Genomic DNA, 26336 nt, shown 5'->3' on the forward strand with positions numbered 1-26336 from the left:
GCTCCGCCATTCAATTAGATCATGGCTGATCTGCACCTCAACCCCATTTTTCCACCTTTGCTCCATATCCCTTGATACCCTTACCTCACAAAAATCCATTGATCTCAGTCTTGAAAGCTCCATAGCCTTTTAGGGGAGAGTTCCAAAAGAGAAGAAAGAACTAAGCACAGTTCTGGTCTCCATAGTACAAAAAGGATAGAGAAGCAATGGAGAAAGTGCAAAAAAGATTTACAAGGATGATACCAGAACCGAGAGGTTACAACAATCAGGAAAGACCGAACAAGCTGGGGTTCTTTTCTCTAGAAAAGAGAAGACTGTTGGATGGCCTGATAGAGGTCTTTAAAATTTATGAAAGGGTTCGATAGGTTAGGGGTAGAGAAGCTGTTTCCTCTTGTGTAGAGGCCATAAATATAAGATAGTCACTAATAAATCCAATAAGTAATTCAGGAGTAACTTCTTTACTCAGAGGGTGGTGAGAATCTGGAACTTGCTATCACATGGAGTAATTGAGGTGATTAGTATAGATGTATTTAAGGGGAAGCTAGATAAGTAAATGAGGGAGTAAGGAATAGATGGGTATGTTGATAGGATGAAATAAAATAAGGTGGGAGGAAGCTCTTGTGGAGCATAAACACCGGCATAAACCTGTTGGGCCGAATGACCTGTTTCTGTGCTGTAAAATACTATGTAATTCTATGGTTGAGGGATGATTATTCTCCAGGAGACCAGAGGAAAACTCCTCTGCTCTTCTTCGAGAGGTGGACCGAGCCTCGGTTTAACGTCTCATCCGAAAGACAGCACCTTCGACAGTGCAGCACTCCCTCAGTACTGCACTGAAGTGTTAACCAAGACCTTGAAGTAGTTTCTCTGTATTTACCCTAACAAATCCTTTTAACATTTTAAACACCTCGATAATATCACCCCTCAATCTTCTATACTCAAGGGACTACAAGCCAACTATATGCAAGCTGTCCTCTTAATTTAACCCTTTAAGCCCAGGTCTCTGGTGAATCTGCGCTGCACCCCCTCCAAAGCTAATATATCCTTCCTGAGATGCAGTGCCCAAAACTGAACGCAGTACTCCAGATGGGGTTTGAGCAAGGCTCTATACAACTGAAGTATAATTTCCTTCCCCTTGTATTCCAGTCCCCTTGAGATAAAGGCCAACATTCCATTTGCCTTTTTGATTGCTTTTTGAACCTGACTTTTAATGTTCTTTTTTACATGGATTGCCAAATCTCTTTGCTCCCCTACCATCCCTAGTTTCTTACCATTTGGAAAAAAATCCAATTTATTTTTCCTGGGTCCAAAGTGGATGACATCACATTTCCCACATTGAACTCCATTTGCCATAATTTTGCCCACTCACTTAATCTGTCTATGTCCCTTTGCAACTTTCTCCTCCCATCCGCACTACTTACTGTCCCTTCTAACATAGTGTCATCCACAAACTTGGACATATAACTCTCTATTCCTTCATCCAGTCATTAGTAAATATGGTGAAAAGTTGAGGCCCCAGAACAGATCCCTGGGGACCACCACTTGTTACATCCTACTTATCTGAGTACCAATCATTTATCCCCACTCACTGTCGCCTAACTCCTCATGAATTTCCAACCCAAGTCAAAAGGCTACCTCCAATTCCATGCACTCTCATTTTTGCTAATAAGCTCTTGTGTTATCAAATGCCTTCTAGTTGTTCATACAGATAACATAGACACTCCTTTATCTACCTTATTAGTGACCTCCTCAAAAAATTCAACTAGATTAGTCAGACATGACTTACGCTTAATAAAGCCATGTTGGCTCTCTCTGATCAGCTCATATTTGTTCAAGTGCTCAGGAACTCTATCCCTAATGACAGATTCTAGTAGCTTCCTCACAACTGACATTAAACTGACAGGCCTGTAGTTACCTGGTTTCTCTCTCTCACCCTTCTTAAATAATGAAGTGACACTAGCAAATTTTCAATCTAATGGCACAATTCCGGAATCAAGAGAGCTTTGAAATATTATGACTAACTTCTTCAATTCCCTCACCTACTTCTTTTATACCCTGGGATAGAAACCATCATGCCCTGAAGATTTATCTCTTTTAAGTCCCATTATTTTCTCCATTACTATTTTGTTATTTATATTGAATCTAAGAGGTTCATCCCCTTGATTTATTTTTAGTTTCCCTTTTATCACTGGTATTTTATCCTCTTCCTCCACTATGAAAATGAATACAGAGTATTTATTTAATAAATCTGCCATTACCTTGTTGACTATTACAGTACCATCTGCATCTGTCTTTAATTGGCTCATGTCTCCCTTAGCCCACTCTCTTACTCTTCATATATTTATAAAAACTTTTATATAACAATAACAACTTGCATTTATATAGCGCCTTTAACATAGTAAAACATCTCAAGGTGCTTCAAGGGAGCATAATCAGACAAAAATTGACACCAGGTCAAAGAAGGAAATATTAAGACAGATGAATAAAAGTTTGGTCAAAGAAGTAGGTTTTAAGGAACGGCTGAAAGGACGAGGGAGAGGCAAAGCAGAACTTAGGGCCTAGATGACTGAAGGCACAACCACCAATGGTGGAGCAAAGGAAGTGGGGGATTCTCAAGAGGCCAGAGATCCATAAATTGCTGTTTATGAAGTTACACTGCCCCAATAATGCTAAAAAATATGCTACGGACACCAAAGGGGTGAAATTCCTCCTGTCAACAATTTTGGGAAAGGACAAAAACAGGAAATGCCGTTTTGTTCTCACGTTGACTTTTTACTAAATATTATTGATAGGAGAAATTCCTGCCATCTCCTGCCACCTACCTTGTTACTTAGAATCCAGTTTATTAGTTCCAGTGAATGGAATGGCTCCACTGTAATTTAGACGAGGCTGGGCAGCTGGCACATGAACCAGGGCTGCTTATTTCAGTTTTTAAAATAACCATGTTATTTGGTTTAACATCTATTATGTTTAATCATAGAATGTGTGCTTTATTTTAATAGTAAGTCTTAGAATATTCAATCATATTTTAATGCTTATGACTTTGAAGTAAAGATAATTTTTTTTGGTGCTATGCTACATTAAGCCTTGTTCATTGTAAGAATGTTATTGACTGTTCAAAGATTTGGCACAAATACTCAACTTCAAAAGGATTATAATTTCTGATCTAAGCAATTGAAAAGGTTAACGGCTTGTGTGATATAAGGATTGGTAATATGAGGATAACTCATTGCTGAGTGCTCAATACAGGTGTTCTTTGATGAGTATGTAAAGAAACCCATAACTCAAGGTTGCCACAAGCATGAAGGAATTATGATGGTCTTTTAGATAATTAAAAATACAAGAGCCGGTGATTAATAGTGAGTTAATTTTTAATTTTTAAGGTTCAGAATGGAATGGTAATCTTGTTTGTAATTTTTCTTGTAAGTAGGTGGCGAAACAAGATGCGCCAGAAGTCAAGGATAGATGATTGACAAATTTGATTCCGGTGATTACTGGGAGCAAAGGATACAGGTTTTCCCCAAACCCGTGCACATTCAAATAACCCAGTAACTTTGTTAGAATTGTCATAAAAAGTACTGATAGAAGTCACACAGCCACTGTCAGTGTGATAAGTGGCGCCTATGTTATTTGCTGTTCTTCCCTGTGTGAATTCTCACTCTATTCTGGAAAACCCTGAGATACTCAAGGGGTTCTGATAGCATCTGGAGATCATGAGCGCTTATGAACATGTGTTATTGCATTGAACACACTCCCAGCCATTTTTTATTTTCATAATGTAATATATAATTTTTCTTTATCCTTCATTTCTGACACTTCCCATAGGAGTTTTGCCTTCTGCTATTACCATTAATTTTTCCTTACTGCTATTGTTGCAGCTGCTGAGCTTTGTTGTACCTCACTATATAACTGGATCTTTATTTTACCATTCCAGTTGTTAAATTCAGAGATTGAACAGTAAAATATACGAGTGAAACAAGAGAATTAGGAAAAGGAAACAAAACTAGGCTACAGATTTGTTTTCATTTATACTGACATTTAGAGAGTAGTGGGTGTATAGTGAATTATGCATTCCTCGTAGTCAGATATCATGGAGCAGATGGGACATCAGTCAGGGACTAGCAGCACATTATTATTTTCTTAAAAGATATAGGAGAAGAAAGGTTCATGATTCCTCCAATAGGTGCAGTTATCTTTCAATATAGCACAGGTACTGGCTTACGTTTCTGTGTCTACTGTGTAGATACTGCACTTGTCAATCAACAGCCGACCAAGCATCATTTTAGTGTCTCGGGCTCACCTTTTGGATTGGACCAGTCTAAATTTTTCCCTTTAGGTGGAAGGGACATTTAGTAATAAGTGATCCTCCCTCTTCTCTCCCAAGCCAAAAGGGTAATTTGCAAAGCCACTGATATGCAGTTTGCACAGAAAGATGGATGGAATGACAGAATTGAATCCCCAAAGCACCAGTGAAAATCCCCAAATCCCATGTAATACAAGTGGAAATTTGAATTATTCAGTTCCACAAATCACTAGCCCTAATTGTAAATGGATAGAAGTGTAGAATTTAATCCCCAAACCACCAGTAAAAATCTTGAAACTCCATATAATAAAACCAGAGTTTGACTTATTCCAATGCTATAAAGCAATGGCTCTGATCATTTGCAATAGTAAATTTTATCATATTCATTAGTATTTGTATTATTTATGAAGGATGTGAGAGACGGTGCCTGCCATTTCTCCAGCAGTTACTATACTAATGCTGTTACTTTAAGATTATTTGAGGGTTCTGTGTAATTCAAGATTCAATTAAAAAGAAACAACTTTATTAAAGTTTTAACACGTTACATACATCAGCAGTGCAGCCTCTGCTAACAAACTCCATGTTCAGTCTTCTTGATGGAGCAGTCTTCCTCAAACTGTTTTGTACACTGTCATATACTGCTTACTAAGGGAACATCTCTAAATTACATACTCAAATGGATATGAAACATTGACAATTACTGAAGTAACAATTATAAATGCTCATACTGTATCATTACAGCTAGTATTAATTAATACAGTTGCAAAATATAATTATCATATTACAAATTAAAGCTTCAGGGCCCTATAAATGCTATATCTAAAAATACATTTATTTGGAAACTACTCCTCCAGTTAAGTGTGTATTCCAAAATTGCCACTGGTATCTGTGTAATTGAAGACTAAAGAAAGAAAGAATTTGCATTTATATAGTGCTTCTCACGACCTCTCAAAGTGCTTTACAGCCAATTGAGTACTTTTTGAAATGTAGTCACTGTTGTAATGTAGGAAACATGACAACCAATCTGCGCACAGCAAGGTCCTACAAACAGCAATGAGATAATGACCAGATAATCTGTTTTAGTGATGTTGGTTGAGGGATAAATATGAAAAAAGTGTATGAGACAGGAGAGTAAACATGTCGGCAGTGCACGCACCTGTAGTGATACAACAGGGATGCTCACCCAGCAGAGAATGTGGAATCTCAGAGTGGCACTCTATTGCTCCAAGGGGCGAGGAGACACAAACCAGATCAGGCCAAAGATGTAAGTCAGGATTTTTTTTTTCAACTCTTTTCTTCCTCAATGTAAGGCCCCAAATCAAATCAAATCCCTCTGGGTCGATTACCATTCAATATGTCTTTAGTGGGGCCCATTTGTGGCCCAGAAGGGCACTTATGCTTGATCTCAGCAGACATAGGTAGTGCTGGGCCAGTTGGAGGTGTATCTAGCGGGATTCCCAGGGCAGTCTAAGAACATCCATAGACACTCCCCAAAACTGCCTTCGGGATGTAGGGTAGGCAGAAGAAGCACCCGCTCCCTCCCATCAGAATTTGCTGTTGGTAACCTGAAGGGGCAGAAACCTGGCAGATCCAGGTTATACCCAAATTTCAGTGCCTCCATTCACTCCACACCCTTAGAAGGAATTAATTTTCAGAGCTAGGATATCTATGTCTTGCTGCATCTCTGGTATTTAATGCTCCTACACCAGAAGGTAGGATTCAGTAGGATTTGTAGAGAATCTTGAAATAGTTATATTGAGCTCTTTTTGAGTTCAGGAATGAGTTAGCCTCTGAAATCCTGATCCATCAAGATTAGAATCATAGGAACAGGAGTAGGCTAGTCAGCCCCTCGTATGTGTTCCATCATTCTATTATATCATGGCTGATCTGTACTTCAACTCAATTTATCCACTTTTTCTCCATATCTTTTGATACCCTCACCCAACAAAAATCTATGGATCTCAGTCTTGAAAATTTCAATTGACCCAGCATCCACTGTGTTTTGGGGGAGAGAGTTCCCGATTTCCACTACTTTGTGTGAAAAAGTGCTTCCTGATTTCACTCCTAAATTGCTTACCTCTAATTTTAAGATTATGTCCCCTTGTTTGGGATTGGGAGAGAATAGTTTCTCGGTATCTTCACTATCAAATCCCTTTTATCATTTTAAACATATCAATTACATTACCCCTTAACCTTCTTAACTCAAGAAAATACAAGCCAATTTTATGCAACTTGTCTTCATAATTTAACCCTTTAAGCCCCAGCATCATTCTGGTGAATCTCTGCTATACCTCCGCCAAGATTAATATATCCTTCCGAGGTGAGGTGCCGATAAACTGAACGCAGTGCTCTAGTTGCAGTTTGACCAAGGCTCCGTGCAACTGAAGCATAACTTCCTACCCTCTGTATTCCAGCCCCCTTGAGATAAAGGCCAATATTCCATTAGCCTATTTGAATACTTTTTATACCCTTGCACAGCTTTTAGTGATTTGTGTAGCTAGACACCCAAGTCCATTTGCTCCTCCAAATTTCCTACTCTCTTGCCATGTAGAAAATATTCTGATTTGTCTTTCTTGGATCCAAAGTTGATAACCTCACTCTTCTCCACACTGAAGTCCATCCATTAAGAATTTTATCTCCAAATCCTATATGAATTTCACTTCATGCAAGTATTTGTTTTTACCAGACAAGACAGTTTATATAGGTTAGTAATCAAGTGGTGACTACATCCTTTTTTTAAAAACTGGTTTTGAAAAACAATTGGTCAATAAGCCGAGCTCAGCGAGTAATGTTTAGCTCAGCATTTGAACTTGTGACAATATGGGACAAATTTGCAGGTGATTATGCAATCTGGGAAAGCGTTCTACAGCTCAGAGATGTGCTATGTGAAACTTCACTGCTGGTATTCTGCACAAACTCTTTTGATTAAACCATACACGTTTGTCACAGAAGGAGGATATTTAGCCCATTGTGTCTGTGCTACCTCTATGCTATGCTAGAGCAATCTAAAACTAATTCCACTGTTCTGCTCTCTCCTCGTATCTACCTCTGCTTAAAATATTTATCCACGTTTCCCTTAAAAGATGCAATGGTCTCTGCCTCAGCTATTCCTTGTGGCAAAGCATTCCATGCTCCAACAACTCTCTGCGTAAAGAAATTTCTCCTAACGACTCTCTTGGTAACAACTTTAGATTGATAATCCCCTGTCAGGGATCGATCACATTAATTAGGTATATTCTACAAACCACCTAACAGTGGAAGGGAAGTGGAGGATGAAATATGTAGACAAATCTATGAAATGAGTACAAAACATCGAATAATAATTATGGGAGATTTCAACTGTCCCCAAATAAACTGGCAAGAGGTAGGGAAAGGGGCAAAGGATTTGGAGTTTTTACAATAAGAACATAAGAAATCGGAGCAGGAGTAGACCATATGGCCCCTCGATCATAGCTGACCTTCGACCTCAACTCCACTTTCCCGCCCAATCCCCATATCCCTTAGAGTCCAAAAATCTATTAATCTCAGTTGTGAATATACTCAACGACTGAGCATCCACAACCCCCTGGAGCAGAGAATTCCAAAGATTCACAACCCTCTGAGTGAAGAAATTCCTCCACATCTCAGTCTTAAATGTCTGACCCCTTATCCTGAGGCAATGCCCCCTAGTTCTAGACTCTCCAGCCAGGAGAAACATCCTCTCAGCAACCCTGTCAAGCCCTCATTGAACTTACGTTTCAATGAGATCACTTCTCATTCTTCTAAACTCCAGAGAGTATAGGCCCATTCTACTCAATCTTTCTTCATAAGACAACCTTTTCATCTCAGGAATCAATCTAGTGAACCTTCATTGCACCATCTCCAAGGTAAGTATATCCTTCCTTAGGTAAGGAGACCAAAATTGCACGCAGTACTCTAGGTGTGGTCTCACCAAAGCCCTGTACAATTGCAGCCACAACTCCTTACTCTCGCACTCCAAACCCCTCGCAATAACGGACAACATACCATTTGCCTTCCTAATTGCTTGCTGTACCCACATGTTAACTTATCGTGTTTCTTGTACAAGGACACCCAAATCCCTCTGAACATCAACATTTAATCTCATCATTGAAAAAATATTCTGTTTTTCTATTTTAGAATCATAGAAAGGTTACAGCACCGAAGGAGGCCATTCGGCCCATCGAGTCCACGCTGGTTCTATGCAACAGCAATCCAGCCAGTCCCACTTCCCCGCCCTAACCCCATAGCCCTGCAAATTTTTGCCTTTCAAGTACTTATCCAGCTCCCCCTCAGGCAGTGCATTCCAGATCCTAACCACTCACTGTGTAAAAAAGGTTTTCCTCATGTCGCCTTTGGTTCTTTTGCCAATCAACTTAAATCTATGTCCTCTGGTTCTTGACCTTTCCGTCAATGAGAACAGTTTCTCTCTATCTACTCTATCTAGACCCTTCATGATTTTGAATACCTTTATCAAACCTTCTCTGTTCCAAGGAGAACAACCCCAGCTTCTCCAGTCTATCCACGTAACTAAAGTCCCTCATCCCTGGAATCATTCTAGTAAATCTCTTCTGCATCCTCTCTAAGGCCTTGACATCTTTCCTAAAGTGCGGTGACCAGAACTGGACACAATACTCCAGTTGTGGCCGAACCAATGTTTAAAAAGGTTCATCACTACTTCCATACTTTTGTACTCTATGCCTCTATTTATAAAGCCCAGGATCCCGTATGCTTTTTTAACCGCTTTCTCAACCTGCTCTGTCATCTTCAACGATTTGTGCACATATACCCCACATCCCTCTGTTCTTTACCCCTTTTAGAGTTGTGCCCTCTAGTTTATATTGCCTCTCCTCGTTCTTCCTACCGAAATGTATCACTTCGCATTTTTCTGCGTCAAGTTTCATCAGCCCCACGTGTCCGCCCATGCCACCAGCCTGTCTATATTCTCTTGAAGTCTATCACTATCCTCCTCACTGTTTACTACCCTTCCAAGTTTTGTGTCATCTGCAAATTTTGAAATTGTGCCCTGTACACTCAAGTCCAAGTCATTAATATATATTAAGAAAAGCAGTGGTCCCAGCACCGACCCCAGGGGAACACCACTGTACACCTCCCTCCAGTCTGAAAAACAACTGTTCACCACTACTCTCTATTTCCTGTCCCTTAGCCACTTCTGTATCCATGTTGCTACTTCCCTTTTTATTCCATGGGCCGCAATCTTGATGATAGGCATACCATGCGGCACTTTATCAAACGCCTTTTGATAGTCCATATACACCATATTAACTACATTGCCCTCATCTACCCTCTCTGTTACCTTATCAAAAAACTCTGTCAGGCTGGTTAAACACAATTTGCCTTTAACAAATCCGTGCTGGCTTTCCCTGATCAATCCACACTCGTTCAAGTGACTGTTAATTCTGTCCCGGATTATCATTTCTAAAAGTTTTCCCATCACTGAGGTTAAACTGACTGGCCTATAATTGCTGGGTTTATCCTTACAGCCTTTTTTGAACAATGGGTATAAAATTTGCAATTCTCCAGTCCTCTGGCACCACTCCCGTATCTATGGATGTTTGGAAGATTATGGCCAGTACCTCTGCAATTTCCACCCTTACTTTCCTCAGCAACCTAGGATGCATCCCATCCGGACCAGTTGACTTATCTACTTTAAGTACAGCTAGCCTTTCCAGTACCTCTTCCTTATCAATTTTTAGCCTGTCCAGTATCTCAACTATATCTTCCTTTACTGAAACTCTGGCAGCATCTTCTTCCTTGGTAAAGTCAGATGCAAAGTACTCATTTAGTACCTCGGCCATCCCCTCCGCCTCCATGAGTAGATCTCCTTCATGGTCCCCAATTGACCCCACCCCTCCTCTTACGACCCATTTACTGTTTACATGCCTGTAGAAGACTTTTGGATTCCCTTTTATGTTGGCCGCCAATCTATTCTCATACTCTCTCTTTGCCCCTCTTATTTCCTTTTTCACTTCCCCTCTGAACTTTCTATATTCTGCCTGGTTCTCACTTGTGTTATCAACCTGTCAGCTGTCATACGGCCTTCACTATCTCTTTTGTCATCCAGGGAGCTCTGGCTTTAGATGCCCTACCTTACTGCCTTGTGGGAATGTGCCTAGACTGTACCCGAACCATCTCCTCTTTAAAAGCCGCCCACTGTTCAATTACAGTTTTGCCTGCCAATCTGATTCCAATTTACCCGGGCCAGATCTGTTCACATCCCATTGAAATTGGCCCTCTTATTTTTTTACTTTAGAGTTGTCCGTGTCCTTTTCCATAGCAATTCTATACCTTATGATACTATGATCGCTGCTCCCTAAATGCTCCCCCACTGACACTTGCTCCACTTGGCCTGCCTCATTCCCTCGAACCAAGTCCAGCAATGCCTCCTTCCTCGTTCGGCTGGTAATGGTCTTACCAAAGTGAATAACCTCATATTTCCCCACATTATACACCACCTGCCACCTTCTTGCCCCACTCACTAAACCTGTCTATATCCCTTTGCAGACTCTTTGCGTCCTCCTCACAGCTTACTTTCCCATCTAGTTTTGTATCATCAGCAAACTTGGATACATTACATTCAGTCCCTGCATCTAAGTCATTGATATAGATTGTAAATAGCTGAGGCCCAAGCACTGATCCTTGCAGCACTCCACTAGTTACAACCTGCCAATCCGAAAATGATCTGTTTATTCCTAATCTCTGTTTTCAGTCCATTAACTAACCCTCAATCCATGCCAATATATTACCCCCAATCCCATGAGCCCTAATCTTCTGTAACAACCTTTTATGTGACACCTTATCAAATGACTTTTTAAAATCCAAATATACATCATCTACTGGTTCCCCTTTATCTACCCTGCTAGCTACATCCTCAAAAACTCTAATAGATTCGTCAAGCACGATTTCCCTTTCATAAAATCATGTTGACTCTGCCTAATTATATTATGATTTTCTAAGTGCCCTGTTACTACGTACTTAATAATAGATTCTAGCATTTTCCCTATTATTGATGTCAGGCTAACTGTTTTCTCTCTCCCTCCTTTCTTGAATAGCGGGGTTACATTTGCTACCTTCCAATCCATGGGGACCATTCTAGAATCTAGGGAATTCTGGAAGATCAAAACCAATGCATCCACTATCTCTGCAGCCACCTTTTTTAAAACCTTAGGATGTAGGCCACCGTGTCCAGGGGAATTGTTGGCTTTTAGTCCCATTAATTTTTCTAAAACTTTTTCTTTACTAATCTTAATTACTTTAAGTTCCTCCCTCTCATTAGACCCTTGGTTCCTCACTATTTCCAGTATGTTTTTTGTGTCTTCTACTATGAAGACAGATATAAAATATTTGTTTAAGGTCTCTGCCATTTTCTTATTCCCCATTACTATTTCTCCTGTTTCTGCCTCTAAGGGACCCACGTTTACTTTTGCTAATCTCTTCCTTTTTATATACTTGTAGTAGCTCTTACAATCTGTTTTTATATTTCCTGCTAGTTTACTCTCTATTTAAAATTCTCCCTCTATCAATTTCTTGGTTATCCTTTGCTGATTTCTAAAACCCTCCCAATCCTCAGGCTTACTATTCTTTTTGGCATCATTGTAAGCCTCTTCTTTTAATCTAATGCTATCCTTAACTGCTCTAGTTAGCCACAGTTGGATCACTTTTACTGTGGAGTTTTTATTCCTCATGGGTATGTATATTCATTGGGAATTATAAATTATTTCTTTAAATGTTCGCTGTTGCTTACCATCATATCTTTTAATCCAATTTCCCAATCTACCTTAGCCAACTCGCCCCTCATACCTACATAATTGGCCTTATTTAAATTTAAGACCCTAGTTTCAGATGTAACTACACCACTCTCAAACTCAATTTGAAATTCTATCATATTATGATCATTCTTTCCCAGAGGATCCTTTATTATAAAATGTACACAATGGCTCCTTTCTTACCCTGTATGTGAGAAGTCCACCAAGAGAGGAATCACTGCTGGATCTAGTAATGGGAAATGAACCAGAACAGATAAGAGAAGTAAGCCTAGGGGAACATCTAGGCAATAGCAATCATAACATGATAAGGTTTAAAATAATGATTGAGAAAGACATAAGTAAGACAAAAGACCAAAGTAATACATTGGAAAAAAAGCTAATTTTGAGGAGATGAGAATGGAACTAGGGCAGGTAAACAGGAAAAACATTTTGACAGACAAACAAATAGAACAACAGTGGGTAACATTTAAAACAGTGATCAAGAGAGTTCAGAAGAAATATATTCCTCTAAAAAGCAAGAACAAACTAGCCAATAATGAAACACCATGGATGAATGAAGAGATAAGAGTAAAATTGAAACTAAAGAAAAAGGCATACTCTAAGTACATGCACAATAAAGGAAAGGATGTCAAAAGGGAATATGAAAAAAACAATTAGGAAAGCAAAGAGGAACTATGAGATTAAATTATCAAGGAATATAAAAAGAAATAGTAAAGTATTCTACAGACCACATAAATAACAAAAGAAAAATTAGTATAGGGATAGAGTCACTAAGGGATGCATACGATAAACTTACACATAAAGACAGCAAAATGGCAGAACTACTGAATAGTTACTTTGCTTCGTTTTTACCAGGGAGACTAACGAGGTGGGCAGGACATTAGAAGGAGAGATCAAAAAAGATATTATAACATTTAAGATAGAGACGGGGAAGATAATTGATAAACTAATCAAACTAAGGGAGGATAAGACCCCTGGTCCTGATGGATTGCACTGCGGATATCAAAAGAAGTTAGGGAGGAGATAGCAGAAGCACTATTACATATATATAAAAATTCACTCGGAAAGGGAATAGTGCCAGAGAACTGGAGGACAGCTAATGTTATTCCTATATTTAAAAAGGGAGATAGGTTTATAGTTCCCTGGACTTATTCTTTCAGCTTAACATCGGTGGTCGGAAAGATAATGGAATCTTTACTCAAAGATGTAATAGAAAAACATCTAGAGAAGAAAAATATAATAAAGAATAATCAGCACGGATTTCAGAAGGGAACGTCATGCTTGACCAACCTTATTGAATTCTCTGAAGAAGTAACAGAAAGAGTAGATTAGAGAAATGCAGTAGATATAGTATATTTGGATTTTCAAAAGGCCTTCGATAAGATATCGCATTGTAGACTCATGACTAGGGTCAGAGCATGTGGAGTCAGGCGACAGGTAGCAGAATGGATAGCAAGCTGGCTACAAAACAGAAAAGAGAGAGTAGGGATTAAGGATAGATACTCAGACTGGCAAAAGGTGGATAGTGGTGTTCAACAGGGATTGGTGCTGGAACCACTGTTCACTATTTACATAAACGATTCAGATTCAGGAATCGGAAGTACAATTTCAAAATTTGTGGACGACACCAAATTGGGGAATGTAGTTAATACAAAGGAAGAATGCGTCAAAATGCATGAGGACATTAATTGGCAAATGAATTTCAATATAGATAAGTGTGAGGTGGTGCATTTTGGTAGGAAGAATAAGGAGACCACGTACTGCTTTGATAATAAGAGTTTAAACGAGATAGAGGAGCAAAGGAATCTCGGGGTACGGATACACAAATCACTAAAAGTAATGACACAGGTTAATAAGGCCATAAAAAAGGCAAATCAAGCAGTGGGGTTCATTTCTAGAGGGATAGAATTGAAAAGCAAAGAAGTTACGGTAAACTTGTATCGAACCTTGGTTAGACCACACTTGAGTATTGTGCACAGTTCTGATCTCCATATTATGGAAAGGATTATAGAAGGCATTGGAGAGGGTGCAAAAAAAGATTCACAAGAATGATAACAGAACTGAGAGGATATCCTTATCAGGAAAGGCTGAACAGGCTGGGACTCTTTTCTCTAGAAAAGAGAAGGCCTGATAGAGGTCTTTAAGATTATTATTATAAGGTAGACGTAGAGAAAATGTTTCCACTTGTGAGGGAGTCCAAAAGTAGAGATCATAAATATAAAATAGTCACTAATAGGGAATTCAGGAGAAACTTCTTTATCCAAAGAGTGGTAAGAATGTGGGAGGTGCTACCACAGGGAGTAGTTGAGGCAAATAGCATAGATACATTTAAGGGGAAGCTAGATAAGCCCATGAGGGAGAAAGGAATAGAAGTGTATCCTGATAGGGTTAGATGAAGTAGGGACGGAGGAGGCTCTTGTGAAGCATAAATGCTGGCACAGACAAGTTGGGCCGAATGGCCTGTTTCTGTGCTGTAGTTTCGATGTAACTCGATGTCAATGACTCCCCAACCAGTAGAAATAGTCTTTCTCTGCTCACCTCATGAAAACCCTTCATAATTTAGAAATGGTACATGAAATCTCTATATTAAAAACAGAAAATGCTGGAAAAGCTCCGCAAGTCAGGCAGCATCTATGGAGAAAGAAACAGAGTTAAAGTTTCAGATTGAAAACCTTTTGTCAGAACTGGAAGATGTTAAAGTTTTGAAGCAAGTACAGAGCCAGGGAAAGGCAGGGGAGGAAGGGAGGGAAGAACAAAAGGGAAGGTCTGCGATAGGGTAGAGGGTAAGAGTGATTAAATGACAAACGGGATGATGGTAAGGAGGGTGGTAATGGGACAAGAGACAAAAGATCAGTCGCGATTAGTTGTAAATGCCAACAGCAGAACCATTACCAGCACCTGCTGTCCAAAAAAATGGGAGCAGAGTTTATAAACTGAAGTTATTGAAATCAATGTTGAGCCCGTTAACATTAACTCTGTTGCTTTCTCCACAGATGCTGCCTCACTTGCTGAGCTTTTCCAGCATTTTCTGTTTTTATTTCAGATTTCCAGCATCCACAGTATTTTGCTTTTGATGAAATCTCTCTGCTTTAGCAGAAATAGTCTCAGTACCTCAAGTACCTCCTCCCAAAAAAGTTTTCATAAATTGTATCATCCTGATGAATCGTTGTATGATTTCTATGGATTGAATGTCGTTTCTATATTAGGTGCCCAAAATTGTGCACAGTTTTTAACTGTGGCCTAACTATTGCTTTGTACAAATTTACCTCTTTGATCTTGTATTCTACACCCCTATTGGCTTTTTTATTCCTTGATCTATCTGCACACAAACCTTTAGGGAATTATGTATTTGAACCCCTTTCTGGTCTTTCTGTTGATCCACATCCTTCATTGTCTTTCTATTGAATGTATTCTCCCATTACTTATATTTCCTCCTAAAATGTATGCAGTGGCAGACATTGAATGAGATATATCATAACACTCAGCAAAGATACATTACAGTGAGAAAGAAAGACCAGGGGAAGGACGTACCATCCGTTGCTAACTAAGTTAAAGACAGTATCAAATTGAAAGAAAAGGTATACAATTCCGCAAAGATTGGTGGCAGGTCAGAAGATTGGACAGAATATAAAAAACAGCAAAGAATGATTAAAAGAATAATAAGGAGGGAGAAACTAGAGTACGAGAGAAATCTAGCTAGAAATATAAAAACAGATAGTAAGAGTTTCTACAGGTATTTAAAAAGGAAAAGAGTAAGTAAAGTGAGCATTGGTCCTCTAGAGAGTGAGTCTGGGGAATTAATAATGGAGAATAAGGAAATGGCGGATGAATTGAACAGATATTTTGCGTCCGTCTTCACTGTAGAGGATACAAATAACATGCCAGAAATAATTGTGAATCAAGAGGTAAAAGGGAGGGAGGAACTTAAAACATTTACAATCACCAGGGAAAGAGTTCTGAAAAAATTATTAGAACTAAAAGCTGACAAGTCCCCAGGTCCTGACGGACTTCATCCTAGGGTCTTAAAGGAAGCAGCTGCAGAGATAGTAGATGCATTGGTATTAATTTTCCAAAATTCCCTAGATTCTGGAAGGATCCCATCAGATTGGAAAATAGCGAATGTAACTCCTCTATTCAAGAAAGGAGGGAGACAGACAGCAGGAAACTACAGGCCAGTTAGCTTAACATCTGTCATAGGGAAAATGCTATAATTTATTATTAAGGAGGTTATAGCAGGGCACTTAGAAAATCTCAATGCAATCAGGCAGTGTCAACATGGCTTTGTGAAAGGGAAATCGTGTTTCACCAATTTATTAGAGTTCTTTGAGGAAGTAACAAGCAACGTGGATAAAGGGGATCCTGTGGATGTGGTGGACTTGGATTTCCAGAAGGCATTTGACAAGGTACCACATCTAAGGCTACTACACAAAATAAGAGCTCATGGTGTAGGGGCTAACATATTAGCATGGATAAAGGATTGGTTAGCTAACAGGAAACAGAGAGTAGGCATAAATGAGTCATTTTCAGGTTGGTAAGATGTAACCAGTGGAGTGCCAAATGGATCAGTGCTGGGGCCTCAACTATTTACAATCTATATCAATGACTTGGATGAAGGGACCGAATGTATGGTTGCTAAATTTGCTGATGACACAAAGGTAGGTAGGAAAGTAAATTGTGAAGAGGACATAAGGAGTCTGCAAAGGGATATCGATAGGTTAAGTGAGTGGGCAAAAAATTGGCAGATGGAGTATAATGTGGGAAAATGTGAACTTGTCCACTTTGGCAGGAGGAATAGAAAAGCAGTATATCATTTAAATGGAGAGAGATTGCAGAACTCTGAGGTACAAAGGGATCTAGGTGTCCTGGTACATGAATCACAAAAAGTTAGTATGCAGGTACAGCAAGTGATTAGGAAGGCAAATGGAATGTTGTCATTTATTGCAAGGGGATGTTTTGCTACAGTTGCATAGGGCATTGGTGCGACCACATCTAGAATACTGTGTGCAGTTTTGGTCTTCTTATTTAAAAAAGGACATAATTGCTTTGGAGGCGGTTCAGAGAAGGTTCACGGGACTGATTGTTGGGATGAGGGGGTTATCATATGAGGAAAGGTTGGACAATTTGAACCTGTATACACTGGAGTTTAGAAGAATGAGAGGTGATCTTATTGAAACATATAAGATCCTGAGGGGACATGAAGGGGTAGATGCTGAGAGGATGTTTGCCTTGTAGGAGAGACTAGAACTAGGGGACACTGTATAAAAATAAGGGGTCTCCCATTTAAGATGGTGATGAGGAGAATTTTTTTCTCTGAGGGTCATGAGTCTGTGGAACTCCCCAAGTGAGAAGTGGAGGCAAGGTCATTGAATATTTTTAAGGCCGAGTTAGATAGATTCCTGATTAACAACAGAGTCAAAGGTTATAGTAGGTAGATGGGAAAGTAGTGTTGAGGTCACAATCAGATCAGCCACGATCTTATCAAATGGCAAAGCAGGCTCGAGGGGCCAAATGGCCTACTCCTGCTCTTAATTCATATGTTTGTATGTATTACCTTACACTTGCCCACATTAAAATGCAACTGATATGTCTGCTCATTCTACTAAGCTGTCTATATCCTTCTGTAGCTTTAGAAACATCGAAAATAGGAGCCATTTGGCCCTTCGAGCCTGCTCCGCCATTCAATATGATCATGGCTGATCCTCTATCTCAATACCATATTCCGTTCTCTCCACATACCCCTTGATGCCTTCTGTGTTTAGAAATCTATCTATCTCCTTCTTAAATATATTCAGTGACTTGGCCTCCACAGCCTTGCATGGTAGAGAATTCCACAGGTTATCCTCCCTCTGAGTGAAGAAATTTCTCCTCGTCTCAGTCCTAAATGTCCTACCCCGTATCCTGAGACTGTGACCCCTCATTATAGATCCCCCCAGACAGGGGAAACATCCTCCCCGCATCCAGTCTGTCTAGCCCTGTCAGAATTTTATACATTTCAGAGATCCCCTCTCATCCTTCTAAACTCAAGTGAATACAAACCTAGTCGACCCAAATTCTCCTTATACAACAGTCCTGCCATCCCAGGAATCAGTCTGGTGAACCTTCGCTGCACTCCCTCTATGGCAAGTATATCCTTTCTTCGGTAAGGAGACCAACACTGCACACAATACTCCAGGTGTGGTCTCACAAAGGCCATGTATAACTGCAGTAAGACATCCTTGCTCTTGTACTCAAATCCTCTTGCAATGAAGGCCAACATACCATTTGCCTTCCTAATTGCTTGCTGCACCTGCATGTTTGCTTTCAGTGACTGGTGTACGAGGATTCCCAGGTCCCTTTGTACATCAACATTTCCCAATTTATCACCATTTAAATAATACTCTGCCTTTCTGTTTTTCCTTCCAAAGTGGATAACTTCACATTTATCCACATTATACTGCATCTGCCATGTATTTGCCCACTCACTCAACTTGTCTAAATCGCCTTGAAGCCTCTTTGCATCCTCCTCACAACTCACGATCCCACCTAGTTTTGTGTCGTCAGCAAACTTGGAAATATTACATTTGGTTCCCTCATCCAAATCATTGATATATATTGTGAATAGCTGGGGCCCAAGCACTGATCCCTGCCGTATCCCACTAGTCACCGTCTGCCATCCCGAAAAAGACCCATTTACTCCTACTCTCTGTTTCCTGTAATGTTAACCAATTTTCAACCCATGCCAGTACATTACCCCTTTTGCTGTTTGCTAACCTCCTACTTTTGTATCATCAGCAAATTTCAATGTACTACTCTCTACTCCCAAGTCCAAACCATCTATAGCAAGAACAAAAGATGACCTACAACTGACCCAATCCTTCTCCAATCCGAGAACCCGTTAACCTTAAACCTGCACTTCCTACTTTCTATGCACACTGCTACATTTCTTCTTATACCATATGCCTAAATATTTGCAACAAGCCTCTTGTGAGACACCTTATTGAACTCATCTACTGCATTCCCTTTATCCAATCCAACACTTCTTCCAAAAACTCTATTAAACGTGTCAGACACGACTTGTCTTCAACAAATGTGCTTACTGCCCTCAATTATCCCATGCATTTCTAAATGCTCATTAATTTGAATCATGAATTATGGATTCTAAGAGTTGTCCCACATCTGTTAACAGACTAACTGACCTACCAGGTTGACACAATATATTGAGGTGCAGCTGCTCTACCTCCTCTTGCTGTAGAAAATGTAGCGTTCTGACTTAATTTGTAATGATTTTTGTGGTCATGATCTTAAAGAGAATTGGCAGCCTAGCCACATCTCTGCAATGTTGTAGAACATGTGCTCTGGCATGAAGTAATTCATCTTCATCCAGTCTACTGGCCTTAATAGCTTTGAAGCATACAGAGCAGTGATGGCCAACCTTTTGCAAAGGAGTGCCACATTGTGAAACTAGAATGTGCAGGCCTGCCACTTGCAGAATATTGTCATGAATAATATAATTTTTTAAACGTAGTAATCTTAGCTGAATAAAACAAATAATAATAACTCCAACAATTGCTGCAGGGTCAATAATTATGTAATGGTCACAAGGTCTACAAATTAAACATGACAATCTACTTAATGTGGCTTCTGAACCTACTTGCTGCTACACCTCAGTATACTTCATCGTGTATGTGAAGCTCAGACATTTTGGAGAGATGAAATAAGGTGCTTTTATCAATAATGTTTATTTTCCTTTTGTTCTTCCATTCCTTTCCGTTCATCACAAGAATACACACAAGAAACTGCCGGCTTAATTCGAGACAAACACAATTATCTCACATTAATGTCACTGCACTTCACATATGTTCAACAGTACTGGATACTGAGGTGAAGAGAGTGATGCAGGAAATGCTATTCTTTAATACTAAATGCAAGAGAAACTGGTCAAATGAAGGGAAATGTTTATTTCAAAATAAAATATTACCCAAAACGCCACAGCAAAATGTTAATTATTGGACTCTTCTTAGAAAATAACGTCAACAGATGAGAGACCCAGAAAGTGCCGAACTTTTGCTTAATATTTGTAATTCGTGCAACATTCTCCAGAATTCATCTCGAGTGTTTGTTCACAGGCGGCGCATACTGGGGAGGGAGGGAGGGAGACCTCCTTTGTATATCAGTCAAATTTACACTAACTCACAACCGCTAACTCCCCCCACTAAGGGATAAACCAAATCTCACCTGGGACCAGTTTCTTCGCCCTGATGGGCTCCTCCTCCTCTCTGCAGATCAGGTGGCTCTCCATCTCCACAGTCCTGACTGCCAGATAGTCCTTCCACACATCATCTCCTATGTGCGTGGCCTGCTTTGGCTCCACCTGGGCAATGCCCAGGGCCTTGACAAAGATCCGATGGTCCAGCTTGGCTGCCCCGATGTCAACACAAACTCAAAATGCTGCCGCAGCTCGCAGTTGGCTAGAATCTGCTCCGGGCAGCAGTCGAAGTTGGAGATCACTGCCATGCGGATTCCCAGTTGGTGGCAGTGAGTCAGAGTGTCCCCCACATCGGCGAACACCTCCCAGTCCCTAGTGCTGCAGAACACCCGATAATGGTTCTCGGCGAGCGGGGACAATACCCGCTCTTGGTTCACCCCGCATAGCCGGAAGGTCCATTTGACGATGTCCCCCCACCGCTGCTAGGAGCTCAGGCCCCAACCTAGGCCTTAGATGGGGACCAGCTCGTCCTGCTTCCTGATGGCGGCGACGAATGATTGGTCGAGAGCTTCGGCCTCCACCTGGATCCCGTGGAGCTTGGCCTCCGAGAAGTATAGCTCGCCAATCGAGTGATGCACTCGGAGCAGATTGTCCTTCACATCCCAGGTCAGCAACCACCACCGTCCACCCGCGTGCCGTGGCGTGCCATTCTCTGGTGAGAGGCGTGCCACTTGTGGCACACGTGCCTGGGGTTGGCCATCATTGATATAGAGTCAAGAAGGGTTTAATCTGCAGATTGCAGAATGGGCATTTTCTAGTTTTCAATTTCTATTTCCAATTTAACCAGTGTCGATCTCTCTCTTGATCTGACCAAAAATGTTGATTGTTCTGTTTTACAAAAACATTTTTGCAGATCTCTCACAGGGTAGAGACATCAGTGATTTAGCCAACATTGGAATAGATAAAGGTATTAGTTTTATGTTCCAGAAAGTTATGAAACTTTGACACAGTACTTTGTTTTCCCTCTGGGATTCACAAGGGTAAAGTGATAGGTCTTATAAGGTTATGTACAACCATAGGGTTTCTGAGTGTAATACAACATAGACAAACATTTTCCTCTCAATTTACAGTTATTCTAGGACAAGCCGCTGCAGAAATTGAGTCAGGAGCCCATTTCTCTGTTATCCACCCCATTTTTCTGTGGTTCCTGTTTCCAAAGTTATTTCTGCCAGGTGCTAGAAGCAAATGCCCAAATATAGCCAGGGACATTTAAATAAGGTGGTGACGATGGAGTGACATTTTCCATCATTATTACCTCAGCAATGGTGGACACTACTTATGCCAGCTTTCAACAGGCATCCAACATTACTAGGAGAAGTGCAATGCCACAAAAAATTTAAAGGGCCAAGGTAGGAGCATAAATTTCATCACAGTGGAGTGGCAATTCTATTCTGGTAGATTTTGTCACTGAATCAGTGGCTGCCTGACCCTTTATGGTGGTGGAGGCTTCCATCTCCTTCAATAGCAGTCATTTCCCTCATCCTGCCGCCTCCAAGTGCAAGCAAGGATACCGTTGGGAGTCCGCCAAACTTAGGAAAATGAATCTGACTCCAGGAAATTCACTGGTCCCTTTAAGAACAGCTGTTTCGACTGGTGTGCGACCGAGAAAACTGACAGCAACATGCACAGCGCCTGCTGCGCTCAGTCACGATCCAATTTGTCGAAGGGACCTGAAACAGATGTTAGGCCCCTGATTGACATAAGTAATGGGCCTAATGCCAGCATCAGGTGTACGCCCTGGACAGCTACAGGGCACCCTAACAATATGGCATGCGGTGTCACTCCATCGTCACTTCTGTTGCGGACTGAGTGCGTGCACGCAATATTGGATCCTTCAATAAAAATGGGTGCTGTGCAATCAAATTTCTACGCTTCAGTCTTCTCTTACCAAAATTCAAAATGTTCTACTGGAAAACAGGCCATTTAGTTTCATCTGGAAATTAGGCAGATAAGGGGTTGTATTTTGGGAGAAATTCAAAATGTACATTCTTTAAGATTTTGGTAGGTGTGGGACCCAGACAATATGTAAATAATTCCGCATTAGAATGCAATGCAATTACCTTTTTGTACAGTGTCTTTGATCTTGGGTGGTTGATAGTATTGTCTTTGAAGACCCAGAAATTGTATCAGAACTATGGGTTTCTCTTATAAACTTCAGTTCTAATGGGAGATCTGAACTGCATGAGTGTAATTTTAACTTTTGGCGAGTGCAAAACAGGCGCTATCAGATCGGCCACTCCTTATACACCTCGCCTGATTTTCCTTTCTGTTGATTTCAAAATCAGGCGGATTGTATAATGGGCGGCTGATCCGATATCGCTCGTTTTACACTATCAGCAAAAGTTAAAATCCCCCCCCCAAGGGTCAATATAAGAATCGGATCACCTGTACACAATATCACATCATTAAGATCTACAAAAACTGTTTCATCCAATAGTCCTAATATTTATTAAGCTCTGTAAAAAATACTTTCTAAAAAGATAAATTAAACCCTTTTCAGACTGATTCTATCTTTATTGTCAGCACCTTGCTGTGTTTTAATTCTTCTGTGCATTTTTCTACCTATAAATAAATCTGACTGTTCGTTTTAACATGAATGCTTTGGCCTGATGGCATGGTATTTATCAGCTTTTAAAGAAAACAGCAGAATATAGTTGGCATCTCACATGATATCTGGTGCACAGTATCAGAAATCTGGGCATACCAGACATGGCATATATTAAAGCACAGTCTCAGTTCATATAAGACTCAGTCCATTTATGCAAACTGCCTTTTATCTTCTAATTCCATTTCCCTATTTTTTATGTACCCTTTAATAATTTTCTTCTTCATCCAATTCCCTACAGTGATTGACTCAGCTTCAAAAGCCTAACTCTTGGTTCCATAATCCTTTATTTGTGAAGATGTGCTTGCCTCACTCCACTGTCATGTTGACCTGGCCTCATACCACTTTCTAATAAATGACTTTTCTATATTTTCCTGCAGTTTCCTACATTCTTCCTCAAAGTTGGTCATACCCCCTAATTTGGTATCACTAAACTTCAATATTATTCCTCTTGTGCTTTGGTCCAAATCATTTATATAAATGGAAAATAAAAAAGAGATGCCTACGTGAGTCCCTGGGGTATACTACTACCTATGTTCTGCCAATTTGAAAAACATACATTTACCCTTAATCTCTGCTATCATCTAGATGCAATGGATCTCTCTATCTGCATCTTCATTCTTTCCAATCCATCAGTTTTACCTGACTGTGATTGATTTAGTTTTTCTTATAATAAAGCCATTGTAATCACACCCAGAGAAAACCAAAGTGATTTTGTATAGTTACTACTGAAACTTTGAATACCAAACTTAAATATTTTAGCATGACAGAGTCCATTTATTATCATAATTGGTGTTTAATATACTTACATTATTATTTTGTGTTTTTGTTTATCAAGTAGTTATTCTTTAACAGAAAAAGATGCTTGAAGAATTGACTTTAGGTGATAAAATTGAATCAAACTGAAATATAGGAGGGTGATACAATGGACCGCTCTCTATATGAATCTGTGTTCTCTGGTCAATTAGTTTTACCCTGTCTCTGTGATCAATTATATCTCCTAATAATAAAACCAATAGATTTTCCAAAGCCTGCCAGCTGTGAATTCAAAAACCTTACATTTGACATCTCACTTTTCATGAAGCTGTATTCCCTTTAATACCATGGTCTTTAATTGTTGCAACAAGACTCTGATTAAACGCCTTCTGAAAAATCCAAAGAACAACATCCACTGCAGTCCCTTTATGCATTCTGTGATTTTATCAATAACTTCACTTAAATTAGCCAAGCAGGACCTGTCCTTCACAAATCCATGCTGGTTATCCTTAATTAGCTTAGGCGTTTCTATATGTTCACTAAATACACCTCATATTATGGACTCTGAGCCCTGATTTTGCGAAAATTGCCAATGGTGTGGATGCATCTGCACTGACAGCGCAGAGGCCTCGCCTGGCCGAATATTGCAATGCTAATTCTTCCCCTTAATTTGAATAGTAATCCAGCACATTAAAAATCATGCCTAAGGACTTAGGCCTGAAGTACAGTTAGCAAGGGTACACAAAATCAGCATGGCAGCAGCTTGACATTAAGGAGGCTGAACTGGTGACAAAAAAAACCTGAATAATTGTTCAGAATAGTACAAAGGAAAATTGTGGGCAAACTGCTCTTTTTGATGCTGAAGAGTTTGGAGGACATTTGGGGCTAAAGGCCACCCTCCAGTAAAACCTCAGGTGCAAGATGTGTGGAGAGGGGCAACTGTCCAATACAATGGTGTAACCCAAGTCCCATATATCTGGCTGCAAACAAAGACATTTTCTGGAATCAGGAGGACGGCAAAGGTGACTGTGCTCCTCACTTTCACATTTTTTTTTGTGGGATCCATTTAGCATGGGACAAACCAATAGTAACTGCTGTACCCACCAGGAGATACTATTTAAAGCATTGCTCACTTCTTGCATTGTGCCAAAGCTGGACAATACACTATTCTTGCAGGTGGAGGTGGTGCCCAAGGAACACCAAACAGATGCTCAAGATTCAAGCCCAAGGTGCTTCTCAGTGGAATCAGCAGCCATGGAAGGATGCTTGATCTCCTTAGATTCATCTCTCGAGTGATTCATCTCCTTCAAATAATGCAGGCACTACAGACTGTCAACATCAGGAAGGCATCATGGCTGCTTTTTGAATAATGGTCATTGCCATCCATAATAATGTTTCTGTGGCGAGATACCATCGTGATGTTAAATAAATGCATACCTTTCTGTTCATGTAAGCCATGTGTTTAATAGAAGGAACTCTGATGCCCATATGAATGTAATCTACAACATCCTGCAATCGAGGGAAAAGCTGTCTGCCCTGTCATGCTTCCTTTCTACAGGTAGAGTGATGAAGTCGTTATCCCATGCAAACTCAGGCTGGGAATTTTCTCGGAGCTGCTCCCACTCCACCCATGTATGGGGATACCGCCACACTTCCAGCAAAGTTACTGCAGCGGAGCGGGAGTAGCTCCAAAGAAATTCCTAGCCATAGTCATAATAAATGGCCACTATTAGATTATGATCACAGACTGTTGAGGAATTAGATACTCATTAATAGATTAATTCCTCCTTAACTTCATATCATAATGGGGCAGAAATTGCTCAGAGCGGTGAACCAACACTTCCTGCTGCTTCATAGATTTATACTAACCCACTAACTTACCGCGGTCTTTTTGTCGGGCACTGCCTTGAAAAGAGAGTGGAGAAGAGCCCAGCGTCAGTTCCCGTGGAGCTAGGACCCTGGGAGAAGAGGATCGGTCTCTCCCCTTGCCCAATCAGATCACAGCATTTTTAACAGCTGCGTTCACTGTCTCTGCAGGCTTGCAGGGTTAAACCAGGAAGTGAAAGGTACAAGATTAAAATTAATGTAAAAACAGTTATAGACAGCAAAAAAGAGAGGGTAATAAATAATTGAATTAAATAAAAGAGACAGAAGGGAAAAGTAAAAAAAAATTTAATTTTTAATTTTTTAAAAAAAGTTAATGATCAAAAACTATTAAAATAAGGAGTAATGGGACTCCACATTTATAGAAGTTAATTTTGGTTGTTTGGCAATTAAGACGTACCGTGCACTGTTAAAACTTAGTTTAGACCTATATTTTTAAGGGTACCAGTTTGGTGGCATAATTACTTACTTTCCAGCTGGGCAGATAAGCAAGTTTACACTTTTTCAATGATTTCTCTAATTATAGTGTGCGATGTACCCTTAATTCAAAGCTGTCATTAGTGCCGGTGAACCAGTAGGAGCAACGTCTGGATTTCCACGTTTCACTGTGCAGAATGTCAGAACTTGCTCCTCCATTTTACTACTAGCAACGGAGAGCGCGAGCTCTACATTATTTCGGGAATGATTTCTGCCCCAATATCTCTGAATGTACAGATTTCCACTTAGTCCCAATTCATTATTGAATACTCAATGATAACT

General features: G+C 40.1%; 1 pseudogene; it reads right to left on the reverse strand.

The window, feature by feature from the left end:
• Window positions 1–14707: 14707 nt before the first annotated feature.
• Window positions 14708–25151, reverse strand: LOC137308504 (haloacid dehalogenase-like hydrolase domain-containing protein 3; annotated as a pseudogene).
• Window positions 25152–26336: the final 1185 nt, after the last annotated feature.

Source organism: Heptranchias perlo, chromosome 3, assembly GCF_035084215.1.
Source record: "Heptranchias perlo isolate sHepPer1 chromosome 3, sHepPer1.hap1, whole genome shotgun sequence".
In the NCBI taxonomy this organism is placed as follows: domain Eukaryota; kingdom Metazoa; phylum Chordata; class Chondrichthyes; order Hexanchiformes; family Hexanchidae; genus Heptranchias; species Heptranchias perlo.